Here is a 14172-nt window from a genome sequence, read left to right as displayed (position 1 = left end):
AAAAGAAGCCTTTGTTGCCAGTAAACACCGCAGAAATCGAAATTCGAACAAAATTCGACAAGATGGCAGAGTGAGTCTGTATTTATGTTATCGCTAGTTATAGTAATATTAACAATCGTTTTAGATCCTGGTAGGATCCTGATGTTTTACCAGGATTGCAGTAAACCTTCATACGTTGCAAATTTCTAATCGATAATGGTGAATGCTAGTCTGCAATACTGACGAAACTACGAAACACTGTTTCAGAAAAATTCGGATCTTACAGTAATACAGTAATATTGTTACAGATGGAACACAATTGTCTACATGACGATAGCTGGATTATGTATGGGATGGATAACTGCATCGTCGTTCTTAAAAGATTTCAGATATCGAAAATTATCGTATCCAATCTGGTTACCGTACAACTATTCTTCTTCCTTTGTTTTTGTTATTACTTACAGTTACCAAGCTGTGGGTGTGACGATCGGCGGGCTTGCGAACGTTGCTTGTGACAGTCTTTTCGGCGGCCTGTTAATTCACACGTATAGCCAATTCGAAATACTACGACATCGTCTGAATCATATTGTAAAAAATGAGACAGATTCAGCGAAACAATGTGCTCATCTTCATAATCATATATACAAGTTGGTCATTCATTTTTTCTACAAGCTTACTTTATTTAATAATTATATAGAAGCACAAACTTGTTTTTTTTTTTATTAAAAATAAGATATCAGTAGATAAAATCAAAGTAATTGAAAGAATTTTTTGATTTGTTTTCACACGAAGAATTAATCAATTCGGAAAAATCTTCCACATTTTAATAAATACCCAGTGTACACATGAAAAATGACTATAAACATTAGAAAATATTTAATTCAAATAGGATATAATTGATAATAACGAAAAAATGTGTGCTGATTTAAAATATAAATGAAATTTGTTTCTAATAGCACCAAAATTTAAAAAGTCTTACTATTTTAAACCTAGCACTTATCACGATCGTAGAAATTTTATATTACGGTTACGCCTATAAAAAATTTTGGAAACCAATTTCGATATCATTACAGATTTGCCGTGATGATAAACGAGAAATTTAAAATAATGATATTTATTCAGTTTGTGGTGAGCATATCATTATGTTGCACCAACCTTTACCGATTGAAGCACATTAAAATGAATTCAAAATTGATTGAACTGATACTCATTATAAGCTGCCTACTTATACAGATATTATATTACTGTTGGTATGGAAACGAAGTCAAAGTAAAAGTACATACGTTCTTACAGCAAAGAATTTAATTTACAATTAAATCACTGAAATTTTATACTACACTTTTCTTGGTAGAGTCTCGAAGTTTCCGATATGGTAATCGAAAGTAATTGGATGTCTTTGGACAACGACGCAAAGAAGATTCTTATGATGATTATGACACGAGCAAAAGTGCCCATCGAATTTAACACCATGCATTTTGTGTCCATAAATCTTGAATGTTTTAAGACAGTCAGTACAAAATATATGTTTTCTTACGCTACTGCTATCAACAGTTGTCTAAGAAACTGTTGTAACAGTTCCGTCCATTTTATGATATTAACAGTCGCTTCAAATGATTATCGTATCATTATCATTCGTTAATTAATTTTGTCTCATTGTTAAAAAATGACAGTATTATGCATAGTGAAATGCACTCGAATTTAAGTTTCTCAAGTAGGCTAAGTACTTTGGATCGTACAGCTTGTTTCCCATTAGTATTCTATGAAAACGATGTTCAAGTTGCACAGAAAATATTATAATTAATCCTTTCAAATATACTTTACAGATAATAAAAACTTCTTACTCGGCGTTCAACATGCTCCAACAAACTTAAAAACACTAGAAGGTATGTTCATTATGTATTTGTAATAAAAATTTTCCACCCCTTCCGAATGTACATATTTAATACAAATCTAATCTAAACGTACTACAAAGATTAGACACGCGGTATAGTAGTGACTAGTCAAATTTAGTAAGCTAAACAGGATTCTAAGCCTCTTACGAAAACAATTTATTCTATATTTTCGATTTACATTTACAAAGGGAATTACCCCCATTTATAATAGCATAAAATAGTGATTTCGAAATCACGTTGAGCAATTATAAAACAAATGACAACTTCAAAAATGACTTTTGATGAAGTATAAATAGACTGACAAGAGGAGAGCCAGGACTGACCCATCCTCATTTTAATATAGTGTTACAGAATGAAATTGCTGGCTTACCAACAATAGTAATGGGATACCTGCATAGTCAATAATAGTAGAGAACGAAATTAAAGGAATTCTCTTCTTCTTACAAGAAACGAAATCTGTACGACCCAGAGTTGGGCATTACTCGATTAAATTTATTGAAGTAAACAATTGATTAGTGGATGTGATTGAAAACTTAGTGGTCAAATATAAGTCGCAATTAATAATCAGGAACAGCCGGTTCGAAAGAACAAAAAATTCAAAAACTCACCGATCGCAGATTGCAGCACTAGTAAGTATGACGCCATAATGATTCGAAATATATAGAATCGACGATATTTGAAATCAAACATTGGGAAAATTTGGAAAATTTATTATAACAAGTGAGTATGCGCCTACGTGCGTTTATATATTTTTGTCTTTTTATCGATTTAGTATTATTTCGATAAACAGACAGCTCTATATACTTACTTAATTATTTCTTATTTCTAATAAGAGTTTTTTTTTAGAATCAGTGCTTATTGCGTAGTGTAGGTTTGTTTTTCGAAGCACAATGACTACGATTAGAGTTTCATATACATTTTAGACACGCGAAGGTTGAGTCAGCGTACGTGTATTGCGTGCACGTAAATGTTCAGAGCATCGGAGGTCTCTTTGCTTTATGAATCACGATAGTAGAAGCATTTGTTCGCTGATGATTAATTTTCGGTCGCATCAATTTAATATCCTACTGTAATCTTTAACAACTTTTACAATTGTTCTTTTCAAAGTAAAAATTATTTATTATCGGTATTAGAGCCAGTGCATCATTGAACAGGAGTATTTGGCGATGTTCTACGTGCGAAAAATTGAAAGTATATTTGTACTCTGTTAAAAAATTCTTATTGTTAGGTTCAAATTTTGTTACATCAATTTTAAGTGTTCAAAATGATCAGAAATCTTTTTATTAAGACTAAATTCTCTGTAATTTTAAAAACAGAATGTTATTTTTTCTGTTTTCTTTTACAGAATTATGGCATCTCATTTTGTCAAGGATTCATGATTCTTGGATCCAGAGAACTTCATGGATGACTTCGTTAATGATTTTCAATGAACAACATTGTCATCCAGGTATTTACTAGTGTCGCATTCTGCGATCGGTGAGTTTTTGAATTTTCTGTTCCTCTGAACCGGCTGTTCCTGATTATTAATTGCGACTTCCTTTTGGCAACTAAATTTTCAATCACATCCGTTAATCGATTGAGCACTTATATAAAATTAATCGATTGATGCCTATCTCTAAACCGTACAGTTTTCATTCCATTAAAAATAAAAAAAACTCCTTCGAAAAGGTCTGTTTTCCTAAACAATAGTGCAATACAACTTCCATAAGTATATATCTTTTATCCCACAGCATTCATTAAAATCTGCGTTCGACAGTCCCGACTTTTCCTCTTTGATCGGTATTTTATTCTCGTCAAAGTACACTAATAGAAAACATGCAATAAAATCGGCCTATCCAGTAATTTGTATGAACGTAATCGTGTTTTCCCCAGTAATTGTGCCACTATTAGGCGCGGCAAAGCTTCCTCTGTCAAATGATTGTCGTTTTACGTAGATCCGACTTTCCGTTTCAGAGATATCGTTATCTAAAGAAAAGCGCAATTTTTCTAATTTCACTATCTATTTCTCAGTTTGAGGCGTCGCCTGTCGTGTTGGCCTACCCCATTCATGTCACCGGCGCAGTAGCCAACGAATAGTCAACAAAGTAGCCATTGAATATAACAACTATTATAATTTATAGACTTTTATGTTTATTTTTAAATCTACTTTGACGTTATGGCATGATCTCTGGCGGGCCTATTTGAAAACATTTAATTCATAAAAGTAATTCATGATAGAAAGAAAATATGAATTAATTTTAAACATAAAAAATCTGTGAATACAATCGTATAGAACAAAACTTTCGTTTAATGGGTATCCGGGCCGCGAATGGGGTTTTAAAAAATCCGGCGGGCGAAATGATATTTCAAAAATGAAATAGATATTCAATGCTTTCAATTTTTTATTAGACTGCTTTGAAATATTTCGATCTTATTCAGTATTTACGAACTCATGAGAATGTTCAAATTCTGCACACATAATTCAGTGAATACTTTACATATACAGTAAAAATTATATACACACAATATACACGCGCACACATAATTATATAGATTGCTTTGACTATACTAACATTACTGTTCTAAACAGTATAAAAAGTTGATAAAAAATTTTTTTGCAGCATCAAAAATTTTTTGTTCAAAAGTATTAGCACACTCGTAATTCCAATACAATGTCTGGAATTACATGCTTTTTTATCATAGTCAGGACATAGATGCAAACAGACTTTATTTCAACTACTCGAGTTTACGACATCGCTATATCGATGGCTGTTGTGTTTGCATTACATTTCAGAGTTCACTTGATTGCAATGCATTTTAAAGTGATGATCGATTGTAATGCGTTGCGAACATCTTTCTCGAAGAAAGATTTATTGTTACTTATAGGTCGCTGGTGGCTGGAGGTACATGAGTATACCTTCGCCATATACCAGGCACATTTTCACGGAGCAGAAGGCGCAAGGGGGGGCGGACAACCGTACGCGAAAAGAAGTTCACAGGTATACACGCTGTCGACGAATTGGAGCTCGTGCAGGTAACCAGTGACCCTGCGACAAGTACTAGTCGGAAATTGTTGGCGAAATACAAAGGGTCTTTCCGAATTCGGACTTTCGGAATTCGGAATTCCTCTATACACGACGTGTGTCTCAGGTAGAGAGGTGGTTGTTAGGGTAAAAATGTATTGTTGGTAACAACCACCTAATTATAACTTCTTGTTTCTCTATATTGGCAACAATAAAACTGTAACACACGGTGTACACATATGCTATCACGAGAAATATTCAGTGTCAGTGTGGCCAGATGTGGCATAATTGAGTGCATCGAAATCGACATTAGTAACGACGAATTTCCTTAGCGTGTAACGGAGCGATGGGGATAGCAGGCATAAGCTACCGCACAAGCCACGTGTACGTGAGCTCGGTACTTCGCACAACTTCGGGAAATGGATAAAGAACGCTAGTGTGAGCCTTTCCTTCTTGCTCTTGTAATAGCTGAAATACGACCTCGCGATAATCGGCATACGATTCCAAGTCTCGACTGCCCCAGCATTTTTACTTTCGAACCTATGTAAGGTATAAGCAAGTATCATAATGAAAGAAAAGTTTCGAAAGTTTTTTTAGTGGAAATACACGTTTTAAGACCCCCTGATCATATTGTAACTATTAAAAAAAAAGAAATTTTTTTTTTCCTATGCTATTTGCATGATTGTGTCTAAACGGCTGAATGAATTTCAATGAAACTTTACATTTAAGTTTTATATTCTCGTTTCAAGGTCTGATTAGATTTTGAGCGCGATCAGCTCCCACATAATGATGATAATACGTCTTACAGTTTTATAATTATTTCGATACATATACTGTTGGGATCCGGGTGAGAAACACCCGGACACACATACGGAACGACGCGGAAATAACTGTTTCGATCGACCGCTACCGCAATAGGGTTGAAAGTAAAAAGCCCGTGCTCTAATGATGCTGGTCCTATATGTATATTAGGCTTTTCGCTGAGGAGGGGATGTCGGTGTCTCTTAGTACCTGATGACTGACTGTCGATGACTCGTCCTGGATGAGACATTTGTGTACTTCGTCCAGGATTCTGTACTTAAGATAGAAATGTGAAAAGCAAGACTGACTCATTGTCAGTTATTTTGGACGCAGCGGTTCCGATACGCTTATCCGCATTGAGTCATCAAGTTGGTCATCCAACAATACATTATTTGTAACAAATTTTTAAAACGATTTATATAAATCTTAAGAAGGATTAAGATCAAATAAACTTTTCTTTTATCTTTTTTAGAAGGGAAACGAAATTTTATACATTGGATACCTACCTAAACCACATTAAAAACGTATTCCACAAATATTTTGGAATAATGTTGTTCAAAGCACTCTCACTCGTAAGGGATTAATTAAGAAATAAATATGTAGAAATTGAAATAAGTAAAATTTATTAAAATGAAGAACCGCTCTTAACCTATATCACACATGTTGTAACAATCTTCAATGACAAATATTTTCTAATGATATGATCTAAATAGAACTAATTACTACAGGAATAGATTAATACTGACTTTTCCCTCTATGTTTTCCAATAACCGTATCAATTTGTTAGTCAGAATCAGATGTTATTGTTACGAGCGCGAGCGCGAGATCCTGGATTCGGTCGAGGGCAGTACTCGACCGGTGGTTTTTAGGTATGTTTAGGAAAGAGACAGGAGTTCCGGACGAACCAGGGGCTCTATACCCTGGGAGCCGTAGGAGTAGGTTACGTGGACAAACCAGGGGCTCTATACCCTGGGAGCCACGGGGTTAAATTTATAAGGAGAAATGTATGGTTTCACGGACGAACCAGGGGCTCTATACCCTGGGAGCCGCTAGAAAGGAGTGGACGAACCAGGGGCTTTATACCCTGGGAGCCACGTAGGTTTTTAGGAAGTTTTAGGATCTTTGCTCTATCGTAATGGTACACCTCGAGCGGTAAAGGTGTACCGGGTCCGTGAGATACTCCCCCGTCTTTCCGTTAATATGGTTCAGGGTTTTATTGATTGAATAATGCAGATCAGTGTAACTACTAGTATATATTCTGTTAGGTGCTCAAGTACAAAAGGTGTATTAACAAAACCAGTACTATCGCTGGGTTGCCACGACGGCGAGAGTTTTAAATCGGCTTTTACGCGGCGCGTTCGTGGGAGCTACTCACTCTATTAGTCGATTGAACACTCACAATTAAAACCGCTAGGGTGAATAGTTGCTCGAAGGGGATTATAGCCCGATCTTGCTTCGAGTGTCAAAGTGACGTCGTCTCGAGAGGTTTTGAGAAAAACTGAGCTCCTCGAGTAGGAAAATGCGGCCCTTATATACTGGAAAATTACTCAGTACAGTGGCGGGGCATTACCATATAAGGCAATGAAACTGGGCCGGGTGTGCACATACGTCGTGAGTCAACCCCGTTCGAGGGGTTGTGCGCTAGAGAATCGGGCCAACGCCCAAGCCACCAAACGTTTCAGTCCCATACATGAATGACATGTAACATTATACAGGGTGTTCAGCCAACCCTGGGTAAAATTTTAATGAGAGAATCTAGAGGCCCAAATGAAACGAAAATCAAGAATATGCAAGAATATTCTTGACTGAAGCTTCGTTAAAAAGTTATTAAGAAATTAAATTAAAAACTTTCAAATCGTTCTGAAAAAATTATTTTTGGATGCGAGAGTTAATTACAATCATTTTTGGTGGATATACATACCACTGAAATCCTACGCATTTTCGAGAAAGAAATTCAGAAAGGAGGTAAAATTTTTGGGCGAAATGAAACAATTCTAAATCGTTCTAAAAAAAATTATTTTTTGTTACAGGGGTCAATTACAATCATTTTTTATGAATAGACATACCCCGAAATTCTACGCACTTTCGAAAAAAAATTCCTGACCGAAAATCTAATGTGAGGCCAGAAATGCACCCCCGAAGTTTCATGAGAAACGTTAAAACGTCATTACTTCTGAACGGATTGGGGGATTTTAATATTTCCAACGGCAAACAACGCGTATTTTAATGGAGAATATGCAGAAATTCGAACAATATTGAAGAAGTTGTTCCTTGACACCGTAAAGTGAGAAAAACCCCCTAAAACTGGTCCAATTTTCAAACGGCAATAACTCCTACAATAGTAAAGGTATCTCATTGAAATTTTTTTCTGAAACAGAGCCTATGGGTACCTACAAAAAATTATTAGACAACTTTTCCAAATTTATTAAAAATGAAAAACGAATTTTGAAGAAAAGTCGACAGCAGGTAGATGCTGAAATGTTTCGGCGAAAAAAAAAATTTCAAATCGTTCTGGAAAGTCGTACTCAATTATGCCAGATCTGGCCACTCTGTTCAGTGTCCGCTGATTAAACAATATTCCTTTTGTTTTCCACAAACGGTCTGAACAGGCTGCAAGAGCCTGCATTAATCGCCACAGGTTATGGGCTCAGGTGCCATCTGGAAAAGAATGAACATTAAGAAAGGATCCGAATACTACAAAATACTGTTTTCGTAAAACGTGTGTTTGAATTCCCTTGTCTTCTTTTGTTCAAAGGAAAATGGCGTCCACATCTAAGGAAGAAGTTGACTATATCAAAACTTAAAGATGCTGCAACGTTTCCACTGTGGGAAAGAGAGATGAAAGTCTTATTCATATCAAAGAAATTAAGCAAAATCGTGGATGGGAAAGAAGAAAATCTGGCTGAAGATGAAAAGAAGGCTGAAGATTGGGAATTCAAGGATGCCCTTGCCCAGTTATACATCTTCAGAACTGTGGATGCAACGGTAAAGTCCCATGTGTTGTCTTGTACAAACTCGTATGAAATGTTTCAAACTTTGACCAAGGTCTACAAAAGAGACACCGAGCAACAAAAAGTCAATTGTTGCGTGAATTCTTTAGTTTTAATTACTTAATTACTAGTTATCTCTACCCCATTAGGAACATCTTCCTCTCCCCTCCTCACCCCTCCTAACTCTCCACGCATCTCGCGACCCGACTCCACCATCCACCTTCTTTTCTTTCTTCGCAAATTCTTCCCTATCTCATTAAGAAAACCCTTCATTACCCTATATACTCTGGTCATATTCATCGCCAGCAACCCTACCACGTCTTCCTACCTTCACCATTTCCTTCCTCAACCTCCCTCGCATCTCCTCTCTCTCCAGGTTATACAAACCACACTGAAACATTACATGCTCCAAATTCTCCTCCCCCTATCCACGCTCACACCTTCCGTCTCTAATCATCCCTTTCCTTGCCAATGACCCTTTTAGATTATAATGATTTTCCCTTAGCCTGGAGACCAGCCTAATCACTCCCCTGTTCAACCCTCTTAATTTTTCAGACCACGGCTTAAACATCTCCCTCTTACTACTGACCCAAAACGTTCTAAAATACTCCTTGCCTTTTTTCCCCTCCTTCCTTTCCATCTCCTCCCTAAACTTCTCCCACCCATCCTTTTTCCTTTGGTCCAACACCTCCTCAATGAGTATCTTCATCCCTGTGTCCGGAGATCCCTGAGCATACCTTTTCGCCACCCTATCCGCCCTCTCATTCCCCTCTATCCCTATATGACTGGGTATCCATACCAACACCACCTTCTTTTCCCTCGTTAACCTCCATACTACATTCACTACCTTCACCACCCACGGGTTTAACTCCTTTTTCCCGTAGCCTCCCTCCTTGATCGTTCTCAGCGCCATCAGCACCGACAGCGAGTCCGTGAACACCAACCCGCTTTCCTTGCCCTCCAATTCTCTAACACCCTCACTATGGCAATCGCCTCTGTCGGAAAAATCGTCATTTTCCCATCCACCAATATCCCTCCACATTCCACGTCCCCATCCATGTATCTTACTACCCCTGCCCCGTTCGCCCCCGTTCCCTCTATCTTCGATCCATCTGTATAGTATACCACCGTACTCTCCATCCTCAACCCTTTCTTTTCCAACACCACCCTCTCCACACTTCTCTTCGGCACTACTCCCATCTGAACCTGCGTTCCCAGTTCCACATCTATCTCCCACCTTTCCTCCAACATATCATCCTCCTGCGTCCGAACCCTTACCCACAGCAACTCTTCTTCCTTTTGTCTATCTCGTCTATAAATCTCCTCCTCATACTTTTGGGCCCTATCGAACATTTTTTCCTTCTACCCTACCCCTCCGCATTTCCCTTTCTCTCCCTAACTTCCTTATTCCCCCTCATTATCCTTACGGCTTCCCCTCTCCCTTCTATCTTCTCCATTTGCCTTATCCAATATCTCTCCGCCAAATTTTCCACCCTGTTCCGCAACCCTATCACCCCCGTTTCGGCATTCATAACATTTATGGGCGTCGAGATCCTATATTCCATAGCCATTCTCAGCCTCGCCGACTCCACTCTTCTCAGCCTCTCCCAATTCCCATTCCTTTCCTGGAACATCCCTGGCAAAAGCACCGTCGCCCCATACTCCATCACCGATTGCACCAAGGCTTTATACAGCCTCAGCGCCATCTCTGACCCACCCCCCTTTTCCCTCTACATATGTATTTCAAAATATTCACCCTCTTCTTCGCCCTCCCTTCCAACCCTTCCAAATGTTTTCTAAAGTTAAACAAACTATCAAACCAAATCCCCAAAAACTTTGCCTCCGTCCTCACTTTCACCTTTACCTCCTCCCCTTTATTACGTATGTCGAACGTTTCGTTCCCCAAATTTTCCTTGCCACTTGCGTGCATTGGGAAATCACCCTGCTACTTATCTAACCTTTGAAATGGGCGTCACTTTCGTCGCGATACAACAGCCCGTTAATTAATACAATTCGGAGAATAGAGCAGCGCGATAATTAATACAATTCGGAGAATACTGCACAAGGTAATTTCTAACGTACCTTTGAATCCGCCCCCACAGATACTTTGGTATATAAACCCCGTGATTTCATTACTCTGGAGATCATAATCGTACCGTCACGTTTAGTGTCAACACCACGCCTCTCGTTACGTATATACGGTTTTTGATAGTCAATTGCATTTCGCCAGATCGTGCTACAGTACCCTGTCGTATTAATATTAAACCATACAGGGTGTTCGGCCACCCCTGGGAAAAATTTTAATGGGGAATTCTAGAGGCCAAAATAAGACGAAAATCAAGAATACCAATTTGTTGATAGAGTCTTCGTTAAAAAGTTATTAACAATTAAATTAAAAAATTTCAAATCGTTTTGGAAAAATTATTTTCGGTTGCGGGGGTCAATCACAATCATTTTTGGTGAATACACATATCCTGGAAATCCTACCCCCCTTCGAGAAAAAAATTCGGGTAGGTGGTGAAATTTCTCGGCGAAAAAAAAGACTTTCGAATCGTTCTAAAAAAATTATTTCCGATTGCAAGGGTCGATTATAATCATTTTTTATGAATAGATATACCTCGAAAATCCTACCCAGTTTGGAGAAAAAAATTCGAGAAGGTGTGACATTTTTCAACAAAATTAAAAAGTTTCAAATCGTTCTAAAAAAATTATTTTTTATTGCAGGGACTAATTATAATAATTTTTGGTTAATAGACATACCCTCGAAATCCTAACCATTTTCGAGAAAAAAATTCATTACCGAAAATATAATTTCAGGCCAAAAATGCTTCCCGTAAATTTCATGCGAATCTTTGAAACACCATAACTTCTGAACGGATTGGACGATTTTAATGTTCAAAAAGCCAAACGCCGCGCATTTTAGTGTAGAATATGTAACAATTATAAAAATATTGGAAAGGTTATTCCTTGGCCCCGTAATGTTAGAAAAACCCCATAAAAATGGTCCAGTTTTCAAACAGCCATCACTCCTATAATAGTAAATATATTTCAATGAAACTTTTTTCTGAAATAGAGCCCATGGGTCCCTACAAAAAAATATTAGACAGCTTTTCTATAGGGCGTCAAAAAAAATTACTAAAAATCAAAAACGAATTTTTAAGAAAAATCGACAAGGTATATGCCTAAATTTTTCAACGAAAAAATAAAATTTCAAATCAATTACAATAATTTTTTGCGAATAGACATACCCCCAAAATTCTGCGCATTTTCGAGAAAAAAATTCAGTACGTAAACGTTAATAACTTTTTAACGAAGCTACCATCAACAAATTGGTATTCTTGATTTTCGTCTTATTTTGGCCTCTAGAATCTCCCATTAAAATTTTTCCCAGGGGTGGCCAAACACCCTGTATAATCCGTGAATCGGTATAAATTCTATTACGGTCTTTATTTTCAACTGACATACCCTCGCATCGCCAGTGCGTCAACACCGAGCAAGAACTATTTAGGTATTTATAATTATTCCTTGAACGCGACATAAGATACACTAAACACTTGTATTTTACTTTTTTTTTTTTTTTTTTTTTTTATTTAAGCATTTGAAACCCTTCTGGGTTTATTTCGCTTTACAGGAATAACATAAGTGGGTACAATGATATAGAATACATAAATAATACAAGGAGAATGCACTAGTAATACAAGTGAGTACAGTAACAATGTCCGTTAACTCTAAACATGCAGATTGCAATTTTTGAAAAAAGAATGAATACTAACACAGGCTTCAATATTTGGCTTCGCTATGAGTGTGTCTACATTAAGAGGTAGTTGAAGGCCCATACTAAGTAGGGCATTTGTTAGCTTGCGTCGTTGTGGATTATACAATTCGCATTGCCATATTATATGATCAAGGGTTTCACAGTCTCGATTGCATTTGCACTGGCTGTCATTGATAATGCCTACGCGCGCTAGTGAAGCAGCCAAGTTATAGTGGTCGGAACGCATTTTGTTAATTGTAACAATAAGGCTTCTTTCTAGTTTTAAATGGGCGAACCAGGGAACAGAGCTTTCATTAAAAAATTTTTGAAAGAATTTTTTTCCCTTAAAGAAACCTTGGGTTTTTATAATTTTGAAAGTACGATCTTTAGCTTGTTTTTTGAACTTCTCAAATAAATCAGTGTAAGGAACCGCAGGAATATTTATAATGTTCATTGACGTTGTCGACTTAGCTGCCCTGTCCGCATTTTCATTGCCTTGAATTCCGATATGCGACGGAATCCAAAACAATTTAACAAAACTGTTATGATCATTATTGATCAACAAGTTGTATTTTCTCTTGATTTCAAGGATATATGGGTTAGTTTTAATATCTACCTTGGTGCTTTCCAAGGCCTGGAGCGCGCTAAGAGAGTCCGAGAATATGAGAAAACTGAGATGTTGATGTTCCAGAGCAATATCAAAGGCATCATTTAGGGCAATACATTCTGCGGTGTAGACAGATGCAGATGGGTTAATGGAGCGAGTTATTTCAAGGCTAAGTTCAGGACAGATACAAGCCGAACCAACACAATTGCCCCCCGAAATTTTACTACCATCAGTGTAAATAGTGGAGCAGTTACTATTCCCAAATGCATCCTGAAGAATATTCTGAGCGCTATTTGTGATTTTTATATCAGTACCCAGTTTGGTATCAATTAGGATTGAGGTTATGAAAGTTTTATAATCGTGACAGTAGATATTAGTTTCCCGAATGTTGGATGCATTGTGTTCTAGAGCAGACGTGATGCATTTACAGAGCAATCTGCGTTGTCTTGAGGTCCTTTTGCTTCTGTGCAAACTATAATAAGTCTTGATGGCCCTGAAGGTGAGAGAGTTTCGGTTTGTTAAGACCTTGGCCATGAAACAGTAGCATAGCTGGGAAGCGCGCTCTTTAATCAGAGACAGTTTTGATTCTCCTATCAAGATATTAAGTGGAGTAGTTCTTCGGTAGCCTAAGGCAAGCCTAATCGCGGTATTTTGAATGCTTTCCAATTTTGCGGTTAGGTATTTTTGAGAGGGGAAAAAGATAAAGGAGCCATAATCTATAGTGGAGCGAATAAAGCTTTTGTATAGCGTGATAAGTGTTTCAGGATCAGACCCCCACCATGTACCACGAAGATATTTGATTATATTGAGAGCTCTGGAACATCTCTTTATGACTAAATCAATATGCGTTTTAAACAGAAGTCTATAGTCAAAGACAATCCCTAAAAAGCGAACAGATTCACTAGAAACTATATTGCAATTACGGAGTTTAATTTGTGTAGTAACTGGCAATATTTTTTTATTGTTAAAACGGATTAGTCTGGTTTTATGCGGAGTGAGAGTTAGCCCAATTTCGTGGAGATTTTTGCTGATTACGTTTATGGCACTTGTTAATGTACTCTGGGCTCTTTTGACTGTTTTAAATTTCACATATATTGCGATATCATCCGCAAATTGTGATACATAAACATTGCGAGGTACATTTCTA

Source organism: Colletes latitarsis, chromosome 5 (assembly GCF_051014445.1).
Source record: "Colletes latitarsis isolate SP2378_abdomen chromosome 5, iyColLati1, whole genome shotgun sequence".
NCBI classification, from domain to species: domain Eukaryota; kingdom Metazoa; phylum Arthropoda; class Insecta; order Hymenoptera; family Colletidae; genus Colletes; species Colletes latitarsis.
This window is presented reverse-complemented; position numbering follows the sequence as displayed.